Source organism: Aegilops tauschii, chromosome 3 (genome assembly GCF_002575655.3).
Source record: "Aegilops tauschii subsp. strangulata cultivar AL8/78 chromosome 3, Aet v6.0, whole genome shotgun sequence".
Taxonomy (NCBI): Eukaryota; Viridiplantae; Streptophyta; class Magnoliopsida; order Poales; family Poaceae; genus Aegilops; species Aegilops tauschii.
This window is the reverse complement of record NC_053037.3, coordinates 198,946,715-198,966,251: the sequence shown is the minus strand read 5'-3', so window position 1 is coordinate 198,966,251 and position 19,537 is coordinate 198,946,715.

The following is a 19,537-nucleotide window of genomic DNA, read 5'->3' as shown; positions in this document are numbered from 1 at the left end:
CCTGATAGAAAGATGAGAAGGCCTAGTTCTTAATCCCCGTAGAAGAGAAGAGGGTGACTCAGATCAGAAGGGCATAAGTTAAAGGAGTAAAAAGAGCCTTACGTTCCCTTCCACAATCAATTCCCTTATATAACTAAAGCATTTCTAGACTCAACTTCGACCAGTTTGGCTTGGTAATCCTACAGGCAGTCAGGCTCTGATACCAACGCTGTCAGGACCCCGATTCCAAGTCACACCGATCTAGCCTGTAACACCTCATATTACTTTGCGGCCTCACGCATGGTACTCCCACGTTGTCGCCTTACCATGGCCCGGGACCGTTTGCGCCTTTTGGCTGACGTATATCACAATGTCGCTAGCATCCATATGACAGAGAACCCGGGCAGACATGGCCAGTCGTGAACCCAAACCGGCACTAACGTATGGGGACAGGCATACATGAATCAACATCGAACGTGTCGGTCAGCAGCTTGTGAATCCGGGCTGTAGCACTGGGCTAACAGGACTCCGGGAACCCGGGCTGTAGCAGGCTAGGCAGGACTCCGGATGTCACCGCGTGACATTTCCCCGAAGGGACAGACACAGGAACGATATGAATCACATGCCGGCCAGTCAAGTGTTCCAGAGCAGTAGTGCTAGGCTAGCAGGACTCCGGTGAACCAGGCTGTAGCGGACTACTATGGCTCATGGAGGCACTAGACTACATTTCCCCATAAGAGAGGCTGCCAAGGATAGACAACTAGATTGTTGGATCCCACACATACCAAGCATTTCAATCATACACACAATATGCTCGATATGTGCAAATACAACATGGCATCACAACAAGACTCTACAACTCAGAGTATTTATTCATTAGGCTCCGAAGAGCCAGATATTACAAACATGGGTCTCATGACCCAACATTCAGAGCATACAAGTCAAACACATGCGGAAGCTTAACATGTCTGAGTACAGACATCTACAAAATAAAAAGGCTGAGAAGCCTGACTATCTACCAGATCCTGCCGAGGGCACAAGATCGTAGCTGAGGTATCAAGCTAAACGTCGAAGTCCACACAGAACTACTAGCGAGACCGACGTCTCTCTGCAAAACATAAAATAAGCAAACGTGAGTACAAATGTACCCAGCAAGACTTACATCAGAACAATCGACATATGCATCGGTATCAACATAGGGGGTGGTGGAGTTTAACTGCAACAAGCCAGCTTTGACTCGGTGGCTATCCTAACTACGACAGCAAGTAACTCTTTTGAGGTGGCGCACACGAGTCCACATATTCACCATATCAATACTCCACTATGGACCCGCTCCCGTCTCCCTACGAGAATGCCATCCATAGCACTCACGCTTATCTTGCGCATTTTAGAGTATCCACTTTCACTTGTCTATGAACTGTTATAGGCAACCCAGAAGTCCTTTACCACGGACACGGCTATTCGAATAGATGATGTTAACCCTGCAGGGGTGTACTTCGACACACACGCTCTCACCACTTACCGCCGTTTACACGACATGTACTCGGCAACCTTCAAGCGGAAGCCCAGCGAGGGTGTCGGCCACAGCCTACCTAAACACTCAAGTCTCTAGTCCAGGTTTATCGCCTATTCAGGTTCCATCCGCAGGGAGTCCGGCCGAGGTTTCCACATACGGCCCCGAACGATGTGTGCAGGGTTCCCGAGACACCAAATGGGCGCCCGGTACACCGTGCCACGTGCCTACCGCTTCACAGCCCACCCCTCAGTCAGCGCTGTCCACGGCATCCAGCATACTAGAAACACCAGAAACTACTTGCAACTCCTGGACAGAGGACAAGGGTGATTAAGAAGCCGAGAGGGTCCATTGGTTTCGGGCCCAATGCGTGGTAGTAACTGTATCATGGATCCCAAACACAGAACTCAGTTCCCGAGGACGGCTTCAATGAGACAACCCACCATGTACTCCTACATGGCCTCTCACCGCTACCTTTACCAAATCGTGTTCACACACTTAGCTCACACACAGTAGGACATGTTCATCACCACTCCAATTCATCCCCGATTAATCAGACCCGACTCAACTCTAAGCAGTAGCAGGCATGACAAACAAGCATGAATGAGTAGGCACATCAGGGCTCAAACAACTCCTACTCATGCTAGTGGGTTTCATCTATTTACTGTGGCAATGACAGGTCATGCAGAGGATAAGGGGTTCAACTACCGCAGCATGTAACAGTTGAATCATTGTTGTCCTAATGCAGTAAAAGAGAGCAGGAGCAAGAGAGTGGGATTGTATCGGAATGAACAAGGGGGTTTTGCTTGCTGGCACTTCTGAAGATATTATAGTTCTTCATCGGTGTCATCGACCACGTCATCGGAGCATCGGCTACTGAGAGGGGACGGTTACCGGCAAACGGAGAAGGACACAATCAATGCAATGCGACGATATGATGCATGGTCATGACATGTCAAGAATGTTATGATTTACACTAATGCATCTAGCAACAGTTTAAATGAGGTCCATATGAACTAAGGGTTCATATGCAAACTCCATATTTAGCATTTATAATGTCATTATCATGTTTTCACCTATACAGCAGGTATAACTTAGTTTGACATGCATGAAAATGATACATATGGATAGATTGCATTTTTCTGATAATTTTTCATATATAAATTATTTCATTATGAGCTACGGTTGATTTTATATGATTTTTAGAAGTTTATACTATTTTCTGGAATTTTCTAACTAACCTAAGTTAATTAGTGTTAAACTAATACTAACTAAAAGTGTCAGTGGGGTTGGCCCACGCGTCAGTGACAGAGGGGAGGTCAAACCCCCTGGTCAACCGGGGTTAAAACGCCGGCGTTTAGCCTCCGGCGGCAGCGGACGCGGCGGGGCACTCGGGCGCGGGCTGTGGTGCCCCGTTCGCAGCGTGTCTGGGCTCGTTCGAGAGCCCAGACCAGCGCGCGTCGGGCGGTGGCGCCAATCGGGCCTGGGGTGGCCGGAGGCGATTGCGAGGAGCTCGACCGCGGCGGCCGGAGCTCGGGCAACGGCGGAGATGGCGCTATAGGGCACGGCAGGGCGAACCCGTGGGGGCTTCAGGTTCACAGGGGCGCGGCGAGCACGCTGGTGATGCTCGGGCGAGCGGCCGAGCTCAGGAGCACGGAGCTCGTTGGCAATGGCGCCGGCGAGCTTCGGTGCTCGTGGGGAATGGTGCTACGGCAACCCAACGGGGACAGGGTTAGGGGGAAATGACCGGGGGCTCACCGCGGTCACGAAGAGATTCTCGGCGAGCTCGCGGAGGCACGGACGGCGTCGAATCGACGGTGGGGTTGTCAGCGGCCGAAGCTCGAAGACGATGACGATACGGTTGTTGCAGGGCATCCGGAGTGGCTTCTTTCGGTGGAGAGGCGTAGCGCGAGGTGGCGGAGCTACTGGGCATCCTAGCTAGGCGAGGGGGCTCAGTGGCCACGACAACGGCGAGCGGCGTCGACGAGCTCCGCTCGGGCAGAGAGGAAGAGGGAGCAGAGGAGGGGGAAGAGGTCGGGAGAGAGCGGCGAGTGAGGGAGAGGAGAGAGGGGTCTCTGGGCGTCTCCATGGCGCCCTCAAAAGAGCCGGGCGTCGCGGTGGAAGCAGGAGCTGGCGCGCGCGCGCGGCGACCACGCGCCCCTGCTCCTACTGGCAGGAGGAGGAAGGCGACAGGAGCCGGGGAGGTGGGCTGGCCTAGCCACTTGGGCTGCAGGTAAGGCCCAGGTAAGGTTCTCTCTCTCTTCTGTTTTCTAATTTGTTTTTGTTTTCTAATTATTTGCCTCTGTTTTGAGCTTAGGAAAAATACCAAGGCATTTCCTAAAATCCTGAAAATATTCATGGACACTTGCTGAATTATTTCAGTGGCCCAAAAATAGTTCCAACATTATTTGAACATTTAAATTATTTATAGTATTTAAATGCCCAAAAGTCAGATACAATAAGATTTAATTCAAAAATCCAGAATGGCCTAGAAATAGGTGCATCATTTTTGGCAGAGGTTTTCACCTTTAACAAAAATCATGAACTTTTCTAAAGGGCATTGGGGTTCATTGAAAATGTTTTTAAGTTGATACTAGTTGAGTTCTTTTGGGTGCTATGGATTGATCACCCCTATGTCAAGTTTAAGCAAAATTTAAACATGATGCAGCAACCAAGACTAGTCCACAAGCAAAGCTAAAGCTAGGGCTGTGACAGCTCACCCCCACTAAACAAGAATCTCGTCCCGAGATTCAGGACGTGAGGTAAGAAAATAGAGGGGACACAAAGTTAACACAATCTTCACGATCCAGATGCACTTCATAAGAACATTGATTCGATCACCAACTTTGTCTCGATGTCTTGCTCTGAGAACTCCAACCGACAAGAAAACAAGAGGAAAGGGAAAACTCTAGAAGGATCGATCTTCTCGAATATCGAACAACTCAGGATCAACTCATGGAGGGAGGCATTGAAACATCTCTCGAGCTGAGAGGCAAAACATGCACCAGGAGGGACGGAAGAAACAATTTGACGAGGGTTTCAAAGCAGCGAGGAAAAATTGCCATGAGTCCATAACGGGGCACCTTGGGGAAGGTGACTCGTAGAGTTATTCCCTTAAGCGGCAAAAAGAATTACTTTTGATACACGATCATTGAAACTCTTCATACCAGCTTAGGGCAATTTACAATTGATCGTTTGAAAAAACTCGAAGAAATGGCATACTCGGACTAGGATGGATGACGTGGACTACCTTGTTGAAGACAACGCAATGGATGACTTTTGCTAATCACCGGAAATGTATGGGACCCATGGTAGGACCACTTTTGAAGATGATCCTGACCAGAGATTACCGAGAAGGGTAGTCCTTGGGAGAATGGCACAATGGCGGTGCAAGCTAGGAATAAAATGCTATTTCTGGGAATGATTCTGGTAGCTGGGAAATAACTTAACAGTCGAGAGTGATTCCACTGCTTGAATGGTTATGGCCTAATCGAAGAAACTGAGAGCGGATCCCAGTTAATGCCGACGATAAATCCTAGTGCTTGCGCGTGCTCTCAAGAACTTGAGCATTTCCATATTCATCAAGATTCTACCAACATCCGTGTCAAGGATCCTGGCAACACAACATACCACCATGATGAATAGTGATGGACGATGCAGATGCAAAGGAACATAACACCTTCTCAGATTTCACCTTAGCGAGGCCAAGGAAGCAAAATCTGGATGATCGACCGAGAGACATTTAGCACTCCGCTTCTAATGTTCTCCTTGATGTTCTAGCGTAACCCATTAGATGTGGTTTGGTATCTTGAACATCAAGTAGTAGGTCGGACATCGGGTGCGCAGGAATCCATAGGGAATAACTAGTGGAATAAATCCTAAGAAATCCTTATGGGGAGGTGGCCAACTTCCTCAATCAAGATACTACAATAATAGGCCTTCCGGCTGGATGTGTTGGCCACGACATCCACTTTACCGGTTATCGAGAGGGCAATATTATAATTCTTGGGAAATGTTCCAACCATCATATCTGCCTGAGATTCAGATCTAGTTGGTTTCAGTATATTCCAGACTCATCAAGTCTAGAAAGAAAATTAAGGTTTGCAACACAAATCGACGAGAAGACGTTGCAAGATTCTCCGGAGATGGACTACGGTAGTAAGCTCCAAAACATGAGCTGGTTCTGCTGCAAACATGTGAACACGTTGTCCCAGACAAGCATGCCCACATGGTAGTCTTACAATGAAACACTACCGAGTTCTGGTTGGGAACCATCAACGAGGATATCGAAGTTCTTTCATAAGTCCGGATTAGCTCTTATGAAGGAACTCCTTCTCCTTAAACAAGTCAGTTAGTGGCTTGGTGTGCTAAGGATACATATAGAATGAAGGTTGCAAGTCTCCAAACCACGGTATACTTCGCACATATGCATGACTGACTTGGGATGATTCCAGAGGAAGCAAAACAAACTTTCTCGAATTCACGACGGCAACTTGCATCTAATGCACATGAATTAGAGTAAGTCACTTCTTTCATCCAACATATGCTTCATGAACGGATCACGAAGATAATGCTTATAAAGTTTCCAATACTAGCTGGATGTTCAACACGAGTCATGGAGAAGGTAGCAGTGTTGCTGATGGGCTCAACAACAATTCATCCAGGTTTCCATGGAGATGGAATTCCATAATTATGTGAACAAGTGATAGCATTGGTCAGACCCAAAAGATATAATGGTGTATGCTCGAGGGATCAACCACGAGTAAGACAACATTATGAACATCGTTGGTTCTGATTTGACTTGATGATAGCCCATACACAAATCAAAGTCTTGATATGAGAATAGGTCCAACAACTGATGACACGGACCAATCGATGAAGATATCATCTATCTTCAACACACGCAAATATATCCCTTGAAATGAACTAAGCTGGCAAGCTTTTATCTTCCAACTCTCCAAGTTATTGTTTGGCTTAACCAACTAGCTCAGGGGTATCCAACACGGATTCTTGGAGAAGGGGTGGTTACAGAAAACCAACTTGCTCGCAACTCAACATAGCGGCCAGGTGACGAACTAGTGATACTTCCGAGAAGATATTCGGAAAATCACGATCCCCCGGTATGTTACTAAGCTCGAGAACAATCTTGCTTTTAAGGGCAGGACGATATGATCAATTAGGCAAGGATTGACACAATCTTAACTCTTGATCGAAAGGTGCACCAGGAAAAATGGACTAGGTAGCACGATCCATCTTAGGATGATGATTCAATAACGAACATGCTAAGAATGAGAATATTGTCCACTAACTACCAAGCAACGGAGTTGCTAGGAGTATTGATTTCACACATCACAGTTCGCTTGTCGGTATTCCGGTTATAATAACATGGAGACCGAGGAATAAATGATGATGGCGAGGAGTATCACTAAATCAAGAATTCATAAGAGGTGGTGCAATTCTCATGACACTCTGGACATAAAGATGGTAACACTCCAAGGTAGAACAGAACAAAAACTGGATTGGCATTTGATCTGTGGAATACAACTACTTTGACCCAATCCCAGAGATGGATGAGGTACTGGAGTTTGTTTCTTCAAGTCATTCTGAATAGAATGGCTTGACGGACCACAAGGATAATAAGCATCGACAACACGAATGCACAATAACTCCTGACTATCAATTGATAGACGAGGGTCAGGATACAACTAAACGGGGACAACTCAAAGGAACATATGTTTTTTTCTGAGTTGGGGATGCATAGATTAGTTTGTCGGGCGAAGCTCAACATTTCTTCCGGATAACCCATGGAGAAAGGGTAGAACTGGCAGATTCACAATGTAGAATGGAGAACTCATTAAGAGCACTCTGGTCGTGACCTTTTGGTTCAAAAGAACTCCTGCCAAGAATGGTTCATGGTATTTGGAAGAACGATATACCACGGACCTCGTGGACTAATGCAAAGGTTACTAATAACCTAAAGGAACGAGCAAACACTATCAACAGGAGGTAAGTGGAGTGAATCTTGGGTTCAAGAACCCAGAAATAGAATGCCTACTAACTAAATGGCATCACGGGATGCTTTCGAGAATAATGGCCAGAATCATCACAGTGGGGATGCAAGCATTGCTAGATTACTAAGTGGTCCTCTAAGACACCTAGGGTCATGATAATATCTCCAATATATATGTCAAGGCAACAGAGTACCTCAACTCAACAATTAGTGTGGTTAATCTGGCCCAAAGGAACATCGAGAACAGAAATAAGGGATTTGCAAATGCATCAGATTATTTAGAAGCCTGGGATGACTCGGATAGCATAACGGCTGTAAATGCTCAAAGGATTTGAGACATCGTGCAAAAATGGTGGCATAACCACTTAGAAGCACAATATCAAGGTTCCAAGTCCAACTAACAACACACTATAGTGGTAGAAACTGAACTGAGGCTTGAGACCAACAATCCTACGAGTCTACGGATTAGTAACACGTGATCCTGATAGAAAGATGAGAAGCCTAGTTCTTAATCCCCGTAGAAGAGAAGAGGGTGACTCAGATCAGAAGGGCATAAGATATAAGAAGTAAAAAGAGCCTTACGTTCCCTCCCACAATCAATTCCCTTACATAACTAAAGCATTTCTAGACACAACTTCGACCAGTTTGGCTTGGCAATCCTACAGGCAGTCAGGCTCTGATACCAACGCTGTGAGGACCCCGATTCCAAGTCACACCGAGCTAGCCTGTAACACCTCATATCACATTGCAGCCTCACGCACGGTACTCCCACGGGTGTCGCCTTACCATGGCCCGGGACCGTTTGCGCCTTTTGGCTCACGTATATGACAATGTCGCTAGCATCTATATGACAGAGAACCCGGGCCGACATGGCTAGTCGTGAACCCAAAGCGGCACTAACGTATGGGGACAGGCATACATGAATCAACATCGAACGTGTCGGTCAGCAGCGTGTGAATCCGGGCTGTAGCACTGGGCTAACAGGACTCCGGGAACCCGGGCTGTAGCAGGCTAGGCAGGACTCCGGATGTCACCGCGTGACATTTCCCCGAAGGGACAGACACAGGAACGATATGAATCACATGCCGGCCAGTCAGGTGTCCAGAGCAGTAGTGCTGGGCTAGCAGGACTCCGGTGAACCGGGCTGTAGCGGACTACTATGGCTCAAGGAGGCACTAGACTACATTTCCCCATAAGAGAGGCTGCCAAGGATAAACAACTAGATTGTCGGATCCCACACATACCAAGCATTTCAAACATACACACAATGTGCTCGATATGTGAAAATACAACATGGCATCACAACAAAACTCTACAACTCAAAGTACTTTATTTAAAGGGCTCCGGAGAGCCTTACATAACTTGTTCATACAGATAGGGGTCACATGACCCGACACTCAAGTCATACAATCATACAAGCACATGCGGAAGCAAACTGTCTGGGTACAGACGCTAGAAAGAAAGAAGGCTTGATGAAGCCTGTCTATCTACGTAGGCCCTTCACAAGCCTAGATCACCACCTGGGTGGCAAGTCACTCGTCGTCGTCGAGTTCTACGTAGAACCCATCAGAAGGGGTGGTGTTGTCGTCTGAAAACAGTAATTGAAGCAACATGAGTACAAAGGTACTCAGCAAGTCTTACAACAGATCCTACTATACATGTTCATTCTCAAGAAGGTAGTGGGGTTATTGCAGCAAGCCAGCTTTGAATCTTGGCTAAGCTATCCTACGATACACCACCTATGAAATAGTTTTCGCACACGAGTCCACTAATCACCATCTCAATACCCCACCGTGGATCCTCCCTCGTCATCCCACGAGAGGGCCATCCACGGTACTCACACTTATCTTGAGGCTTTTAGTAGTATCCATTTACTTGTCTATGAACTGCATAAGCGACCAAGTAGTCCTTTACCGCGGACGCGGCTATTCGAATAGTTTTATACCCTGCAGGGGTGTACTTCGTCACACACGCTCTCACCACTTATCGTCGCTACACGACGTGTACTCGGCAACCTTCAAGCGGAAGCCCAACGTGGGTGTCGGCCACAGCCTACCTAAACACTCGAGTCTCTAGTCCAGGTTTATCGCCTATTTAGGTTCCATCCGCAGGGAGTCCGGCCGAGGTTTCCACATACGGCCCCAAACGATGTGTGCAGGGTTCCCGGACACCAAACGGGCGACTTGGTACACCGTGCCATGAGCCTACCGCATCACAGCCCACCCCTTGGTCAGCACTGTCCACGGCCTCCAGCTTACTACAAACACCAGAAACTACGTGCAACTCCTGGACAGAGGACAAGGGTGATTAAGAAGCCGAGGGGGTCCATTGGTTTCGGGCCCAATGCGTGGTAGTAGCTGAATCTTAAATCACGCATACAGATCTCAGTTCTTAGGGACGGTCTCAATGAAACAACCCACCATGTACTCCTACATGGCCTCCCATCGATACCTTTACCAAATCGTATTCAACACTTCACTCTCATTACCGACACACACTTTCACTCTAGTTCATCACCCTGATGAGCCAGACCTGACACGACTCTAAGCGTAGCAAGCATAGCATTGTAGGAACACAACATGGCTCAATCAACTCCTACACATGCTAGTGGGTTTCATCTAGTTATTGTGGCAATGACAGGTCATGCAAAGGAAAATGGGTTCAACTACCGCAACACACAGCAGTTTGAATCGCGTTGTCTTAATGCAGTAAATGAGAGCAGAAGCGAGAAGATGGGTTTGTATCGAAATGATCAATGGGTTGCTTGCCTGACGGAGTGGTGGTGGGATACTGCCCTTCAGTTGGATACTCGTGAATATCCTCGGAGGCAGGACGTACCACAATGAACACATCGAAGCACAATCAACACCAAGAAAGTGCAACAATATGATGCATGCATGAGACATGGCAAGATGGATGTATTGGGCTAGTGCAACTAAGTCCAGATGGGTTTGGGCTATTTTGAATCAAAGATTCAAATTCCAAGTTCATAAATGGCCCATGTTAGTGCTTTAACTAGTTTTGTATAAAACAGTAGGTTAACTTGCTTAATCATGCATGAAGCCAGTATAGATGGATAGAATGGATTTTTCTGATCATTTTTCATATATAAATCTTTTCATTCTGAGCTATAGATTATTTTCTATGATTTTTTGAAGTTTGTGATAATTTCTGGAATTTCCAATATAAGAATAATTCCAGTAATGCTTTACTGCGTCAGCCTGACGTCAGTGTGACGTCAGCAGGTCAACGGGGTCGTCCAGGTCAAACCTGACGTGTGGGTCCCCTGTGTCAGTGTCACTGTTAGGTAATTAGCTAATTAGGATTAATTTTAATCTCTAACTCAGATTAATTAGCAGGCGGGCCCCACTTGTCAGTGACTCTGGGGGGGTCAACCTGTGGACAAACCACGCTGCCTAGCCGGCGACGTCCAGACGTGGCGGTGGAGTGCGGGATTGCTCCTCCGGCGACCAAAAGGACGGCGGAGAGCACCTACGTGTAGCTGGGAGCAAACCGCATCGACTGGTGGTGGTGGTGGAGCTCGGGGTCGCCGGAATCAACGCCGGCGACGAGCCGTGCGGCTGCCGGGGTACGGGCGTAGTTGAATCCGTTGCTAGAGAGCACAGCGAGGGACATGCGATGGTGCTACGGGTTCCTGGCATTGCGGTGGAGCTAATGGCCACGGTGGTGCGACCGTTAGATGGCCGGAGCCTCGTCGGCGACGAGCTCGTGCGGCGGCGCGTACGGGTGAGCTTCGTGCAGTGGCTGCAGAGCTCGAGAGGGAGAGAGGAGAGGATGGGAAGGTGGCCATGCTCAGGGTGGTTGCGACGGAGCGGACGGCGAGGTCGGGGGCGCGCTGTTGCAGTGGTGACGGCGGAGGGGATCTCTGACGGTGAGCGGCGGACGCGAGGTCGGAGCAGAGGCTTCGGGGCAAGCGAGCGCTCGGGGCTCGACCTGCTTGAAGGAGTGGACGACGCCAGAGCTGTTGGACACGGTGGAACGACGCGAGGTCGACGGTGGGCGCGGCTACTCCGACGAGGTGGCAGCGGCGGCGTCGGCCATGGTGGGGGAAAGGCGAGGGAGAGGCGATGGGGGAGAATGGGGTGTCCAGAGGCTCGGGGGCGCGTCGAGGGGTTCGTCCAGCGCATCCATGGGCGAGGCGGCAAGCAGGTGGCGCCGTGGCGAGCTCGCGCTCGCCGGCGTCACCTCTCTGCCTGCTATGGCGAGAGCAGGCAGCTGACTGGCGCGGGCCATCACAGTGCTGGGCCGCCAGGTGGGCTGCCAGGTAAGTCCTTCTGCTTTCTGTTTTCTCTCTTTTTTATTTATTTCTGTTGTGTGTTTCGAAATAGTAAAAATACTATTTCATTTGGAAAAATCCTGAAAATATTCTGAGGCACCTTCGAAATTATTCTCAACAGCCTACAAATACCTTCAAGACTATTTGGGCATTTGAAAATATTTATAGGATTTTAAATGCCCAAATGCAAATACTTATGGCTTGTGCAAAAATCCAAAATGGCCTCCAAAAATATGAAACCATTTTTGGCAGAGGTTTTAGCCAGAACCAAAGATGGTGAACATTTATGAAGGGCATTTCAGGTTCATTGAAAAGGATTTTAGTAAACCCTAGTTGTTTCAGGGGGGTGCTGGGGGTTTCTGGCATCCCCATTTCAAGTTTCTGTCAAAAATAGACATGATGCAACACTCTAATGCATGAACTAGCTAGGATGTGACAACTCACCCCCACTCAAAAGAATCTCGTCCCGAGATTTAGGATCCGTTGGGAAGAAGGTGGGGTACTCAAGTCGAAGACGATCCTCCCTTTCCCAAGTAGCTTCTTTCTCGGAATGGTGTGACCATTGAACCTTGAGAAACTTGATGTTTTGGCGTCGAGTGGTACGCTCGGCTTGATCAAGGATTCGAACGGGATACTCCCGATATGTGAGATTATCTTGCAGATCAAGCGTTTCGTGGTCCACTCCACGGATAGGATCCGAGAAGCAACGCCTGAGTTGGGAAACGTGGAAGATGTCATGAACCCTGGAAAGATGCGGAGGTAGTTCCAATTGGTAGGCAACTTCTCCTCGCTTGGCAAGAATGCGAAAGGGTCCAATGTAACGAGGAGCCAATTTGCCTTTGATACCGAATCGATGGGTTCCCTTTAAAGGAGTCACCCGAAGGTAAGCCTTCTCGTCAACCTCGAAAGTCATAGCTTTATGTTTGCGGTCATAATGGCTCTTTTGGCGGGATTGGGCTGTTTTCAACTTCTCACGAATAATGCGAACCTGTTCTTCTGCTTCCTGAATCATATCCGGGCCAAAGAGTTGTCTTTCCCCGGTTTCTGACCAGTTAAGAGGCGTTCGACATTTTCGTCCATACAGAACCTCGAAAGGGGCTTTGCCCAAGCTAGCTTGGTAACTATTGTTATAAGCGAACTCATCGAATGGAAGGCATTTCTCCCAATCCATGCCAAACGAGATGACAGAAGCTCGGAGCATATCCTCCAGAATTTGATTAACTCGTTCTACCTGACCACTTGATTGAGGGTGAAAGGCGGTACTGAAAGAGAGACGAGTTCCCATAGCATTTTGGAAGCTTTCCCAAAATCGAGAGGTGAAGAGACTTCCACGGTCTGAGTTAATTTCCAATGGAACACCATGAAGGGACACTATTCGGGAGAAGTACAAGTCTGCTAGCTAGCTAGCGGTTATACTCTCACGAACAGGTAGGAAGTGGGCTACTTTGGAAAGACGATCGACAGCGACGAAGATAGCATTATTCCCTCTCTTGGTCCTGGGAAACCCGGTAATGAAATCCATACCGATTTTATCCCATTTCCATTCAGGAATAGCCAGAGGCTCAAGGGTGCCAGCAGGCCGTTGATGCTCTGCTTTAACACGACGGCAGACGAAGCAGTTAGCAATGTATTGAGCAATTTCTCTCTTCATCCTAGTCCACCAAAACCTCTGGCGTAGGTCTTGATACATTTTAGTACTACCGGGATGAATGGTGAGAGGAGATTCATGAGCTTCCTTAAGGATTAATCGCCTCAGGTTGCGTACCTTGGGAACCACTAGACGGTCTCCAAAGAACACAACACCTTGGTCATCAACGGAGAAACAATCCACAACTCCTTTCTTGATGTTTCTCTTAATATGGGAGATTCCCAGATCTACCTTCTGAGCTTTGATGATCTGATCCATGAGGGTTGGTTTCGCCACCAGGGTGGATAGAAATCCTCGAGGAACAATGTGAAGGTTAAGCTTACATAATTCCTCATGGAGAAGTGGTTGACTTTGTTGTAACATCAAGTTGTTACAATAGGATTTACGGCTTAGCGCATCAGCCATGACGTTGGCTTTGCCCGGGGTGTAAGTTATTCCTAAGTCGTAGTCTGTGATCAACTCGACCCAACGTCTTTGCCTGAGATTCAAATCCGGTTGGGTGAAAATGTATTTCAGACTCTGGTGGTCGGTGAAAATCTCGCAACGATTACCGAGAAGGTAATGTCGCCATGTTTTGAGTGCATGGACTACGGCTGCAAGCTCTAGATCATGTGTGGGATAATTATCCTCATGTGGACGCAACTGTCGGGAAGCGTAGGCAATCACCTGACGATCTTGGATGAGTATGCAACCTAGTCCTTGTCGCGAGGCGTCGCAATAGATAACAAAGTCCTTAGGAAAATCTGGTGGTACGAGTACGGGGGCAGATGTCAGGCGTATTTTCAGTTCTTGAAAGCTGAACTCGCACTGTGGGGTCCACTCGAACTTTTTATCTTTCTTGAGGAGTTCGGTTAGAGGTTTAGCAACCTTGGAGAAATTCTCGACGAAGCTGCGACAGTAGCTCGCTAAGCCAAGGAAACTCCGAACTTGCTTGACCGATTCGGGTGGATTCCAGTCAAGGATAGCTTGAACTCGCTCGGGATTGACTGCAATACCCTTACCAGAGATTACATGGCCTAGATAGGTCACTTCTGGCAACCAGAATTCACACTTAGAGAATTTAGCATAAAGGCGGTGCTCTCGAAGTTTCGTCAGTACTAGCCTTAGATGCTCGGCATGTTCTGCCTCGTTCTTGGAGTAGATGAGTATATCATCGAGGTATACTACGACGAATTTATCCAAATACTCCATGAAGATTGAGTTCATTAACCGAGAGAAGGTGGCTGGAGCATTGGTTAAACCGAAGGACATGACAGTATACTCGTATTGGCCATAACGAGTAACAAAGGCCCTTTTAGGAATGTCCCCGTTCTTGATTTTGATTTGATGGTAGCCCAACCTCAAATCCATTTTAGAGAAGACTGATGATCCAGCGAGCTGATCAAACAGGTCGTTGATCCTGGGAAGCGGATACTTGTTCTTGATAGTGACTAGGTTGACAGGTCGGTAGTCTACAACCATCCGATCCGTACCATCCTTCTTCTTGACGAAGAGGACGGGGCAAGCCCACGGAGAAGAACTAGGACCGATGAAACCCTTTTTCAAGGACTCACCGAGTTGTTTGTTAAGCTCGGCTAGCTCTAGGGGTGCCATCTTATAGGGTCTTCTAGAGATTGGGACGGTTCCTGGAACAAGGTCTATCACGAACTCAACATCCCTGTCAGGTGGAATACCTGGCAGTTCTTCGGGGAAGACATCCGGGAAGTCACGGACTACCGGCACATCTTCGAGGTCTGGAAGAGGGTTGGCATTTAATGAGTAAAGCTGACGCTTAGACACTCGGGTCAAAACATTGACTGTCTTGCCTGACGGATGGGTGAGTTGAACAGTTCTAGTAGAGCAATCAATCTTAGCATAATGAGCTGACATCCAGTCCATACCCAAGATGATGTTTATGTCCGAGGACTTGAGAGCTACTAGTGATGCAAGGAAGACCAATCTGTCGACAAGAATTTCATTTCCATGGCTTATCCTAGAGGTTTGCCACTTAGAACCAGGGGTTTGAATTACCATGGAGGTGGGCATGTCACAAAATGTGGTGTTGTGCAATCGTGCATAGATCTCAGAGATAAATGAATGAGATGCTCCAGTATCGAAAAGAACTGTTGCCGGATGGCAATTAACAAGGAGCGTACCAAGGATGACGTTGGGATCCTCATGAGTTTCTTCAGCTGAAACATAGTTGACATGGCCGCAGCCGCCGCTCGCCGTAGACATGGCCACCAGCCACCCCACGCCTCGCCGACGCGCCCAGAAGCTCCGCCACTTTGTCCTCCGCCCCCTCACCGAGCCACGCCCCGCCGAAAGCCCCCGAACGTCCTCACCGAGCTCGTCCCCAACCTCCCGACGACGAGATCGCCTCCGCCACCCCGACCGCTCCGGTTCTCCCCTGAGCTCGCCGTTCGCTTCTCTACACTCGCCGTGAGCCACTGATCCTCTCCCCCCTCACCGTTCTCGCTCTTGTGCACCGTAGCCACCGCACCTTGCTCGCCCGCACGGGCCGCCGCTTGTGCTCGCCGCCGACGTATCTTCGGCCACCTATCGGTCCGGCCGTCGTGCTCAGCTCCCTCCCCGCGCCGCGTAGAGCACGTAGGTGCCCCGCACGGGCCACCCTGGCCATCGTAGCGTCGACCCTGAGCTCACCCGAGCTCCGACAACCGCCAAGATCGACGCCGGTGATGACTCCGGCCATCCCAGGCCCGACCGCTGCAACCACTCGACGCGGACGAGTGCCCGCGTCCCGCAGATGCCCTCCGCCGGCCATTTGGTCGCCGGAGGAGGAATCCCGCAGCCCGCCGCCGCGTCTGGCCTCGCCGGTGTCACGTCGCCAGTGGGTTTGACCCCGCTGACCAGGGGGTTTGACCTCCCCTCTGTCACTGACGCGTGGGCCAACCCTCACTGACACTTTAGTTAGTATTAATTTAACACTAATTAACTTAGGTTAGTGAGTTAGTCACTGACGTGTGGACCCCACACGTCAGGTTTGACCCGGACCAGCCCCTGTTGACTTGCTGACGTCACAGTGACGCAAGGCTGACGCAGTAAAGCATTATCTGGATTTAAGTTTATTCAGAAAATTCCAGAAAATAGTATAAACTTCTAAAAATCATATAAAATCAATCGTAGCTCAAAATGAAATAATTTATATATGAAAAATGATAAGAAAAATGCAATATATCCATCTGTATCATTTTCATGCATGTCACACTAAGTTATACCTGCTGTATAGGTGAAAACATGATAATGACATTATAAATGCTAAATATGGAGTTTGCATATGAACCCTTAGTTCATATGGACCTCATTTAAACTGTTGCTAGATGCATTAGTGTAAATCATAACATTCTTGACATGTCATGACCATGCATCATATCGTCGAATTGCATTGATTGTGTCCTTCTCCGTTTGCCGGTAACCGTCCCCTCTCAGTAGCCGATGCTCCGATGACGTGGTCGATGACACCGATGAAGAACTATAATATCTTCAGAAGTGCCAGGCAAGCAAAACCCCCTTGTCCATTCCGATACAAACCCACTCTCTCGCTCCTACTCTCTTTTACTGCATTAGGACAACAACGATTCAACTGTTACATGCTGCGGTAGTTGAAGCCCTTATCCTCTGCATGACCTGTCATTGCCACAGTAAATAGATGAAACCCACTAGCATGAGTAGGAGTTGTTTGAGCCCTGATGTCCCTACTCATTCATGCTTTTTTGTCATGCCTGCTACTGCTTAGAGTTGAGGCAGGTCTGATTCGTCGGGGATGAGTTGGAGTGGTGATGAACTTCTGGGTTGCCTATAACAGTTCATAGACAAGTGAAAGTGGATACTCTAAAATGCGCAAGATAAGTGTGAGTGCTATGGATGGCGTTCTCGTAGGGAGACGGGAGCGGATCCATAGTGGTGTATTGGTATGGTGAATTTGCGGACTCGTGTGCGCCACCTCAAAAGAGTTACTTGCAGTCGTAGTTCAGGATAGCCACCGAGTCAAAGCTGGCTTGCTGCAGTCAAACTCCACCACCCCCCTTTTGTTGATACCGATGCATATGTAGCTAGTTCTGATGTAAGTCTTGCTGGGTACATTTGTACTCACGTTTGCTTATTTTATGTTTTGTAGAGAGACGTCAGTCGCGCTAGTTGTCCCATGTGGACTTCGACGTTTAGCTTGATACCTCAGCTACTATCTTGTGCCCTCGGCAGGATCTAGTAAATAGTCAGCCTTCTCAGCCTTTTTCATTTGTAGATGTCTGTACTCAGACATGTTAAGCTTCCGCATGTGCTTTGACTTGTATGCTCTGAATGTTGGGTCATGAGACCCATGTTTGTAATATCTGGCTCTTCGGAGCCTAATGAATAAATACTCTGAGTCATAGAGTCTTGTTGTGATGCCATGTTGTATTTGCACATATCGAGCATATTGTGTGTATGATTGAAATGCTTGGTATGTGTGGGATCCGACAATCTAGTTGTCTATCCTTAGCAGCCTCTCTCATGGGGAAATGTAGTCTAGTGCCTCCTTGAGCCATAGTAGTCCGCTACAGCCCGGTTCACCGGAGTCCTGCTAGCCCAGCACTGCTGCTCTGGACACTTGACTTGCCGGCATGTGTTTCATATCGTTCCTGTGTCTGTCCCTTCGGGGAAATGTCACGCGGTGACATCCGAAGTCCTGCCTAGCCTGCTACAGCCCGGGTTCCCGGAGTCCTGTTAGCCCAGTGCTACATCCTGGATTCGCACGCTGCTGACCGACACGTTCGATATTGATTCATGTATGCCTGTCCCCATACGTTAGTGCCGCTTTGGGTTCACGACTAGCCATGTCGGCCCGGGTTCTCTGTCATATGGATGCTAGCGACATTGTCATATACGTGAGCCAAAAGGCACAAACGGTCCCGGGCCATGGTAAGGTGACACTGTGGGAGTACCGTGCGTGAGGCCGCAAAGTGATATGAGGTGTTACAGGCTAGATCGGTGTGACTTGGAATCGGGGTCCTGACAGCTTTGGAGCAACGCTGTCGGGACCCCGATTCTAAGTCACACCGATCTAGCCTGTAACACCTCATATCACTTTGCGGCCTCACGCACAGTAGTCCCACGGGTGTCGCCTTACCATGGCCCTGGACCGTTTGCGCCTTTTGGCTCACGTATGTGACAGTGTCGCTAGCATCCATATGACAGAGAACCCGGGCCGACATGGCTAGTCGTGAACCCAAAGCGGCACTAACGTATGGGGACAGGCATACATGAATCAACCCGCCGCCCGCCCTGAACAAATAGAATAGGAGGCGTGGGCCACAGGTCGCACATAAGCCATCGAACATGTCGGTCAGCAGCGTGTGAATCCGGGCTGTAGCACTGGGCTAACAGGACTCCGGGAACCCGGGCTGTAGCAGGCTAGGCAGGACTCCGGATGTCACCGCGTGACATTTCCCCGAAGGGACAGACACAGGAACGAAGTGAATCACATGTCGGCCAGTCAAGTGTTTCGGAGCAGTAGTGCTTGGCTAGCAGGACTCCGGTGAACCGGGCTGTAGCGGACTACTATGGCTCATGGAGCACAAGACTACATTTCCCCATAAGAGAGGCTACCAAGGATACACAACTAGGTTGTCGGATCCCACACATACCAAGCATTTCAATCATACACACAATATGCTCGATATGTGCAAATACAACATGGCATCACAACAAGACTCTACGACTCAGAGTATTTATTCATTAGGCTCCGAAGAGCCAGATATTACAAACATGGGTCTCATGACCCAACATTCAAAGCATACAAGTCAAACACATGGGGAAGCTTAACATGTCTGAGTACAGACATCTACAAAAGAAAAAGGCTGTGAAGCCTGACTATCTACCAGATCCTGCCGAGGGCACAAGATCGTAGCTGAGGTAGCAAGCTAAACGTCGAAGTCCACACGGAACTACTAGCGAGAATGACATCTCTCTGCAAAACATAAAATAAGCAAACGTGAGTACAAATGTACCCAACAAGACTTACATCAGAACTATCTACATATGCATCGGTATCAACAAAGGGGGTGGTGGAGTTTAACTATAGCAAGCCAGCTTTGACTCGGTGGCTATCCT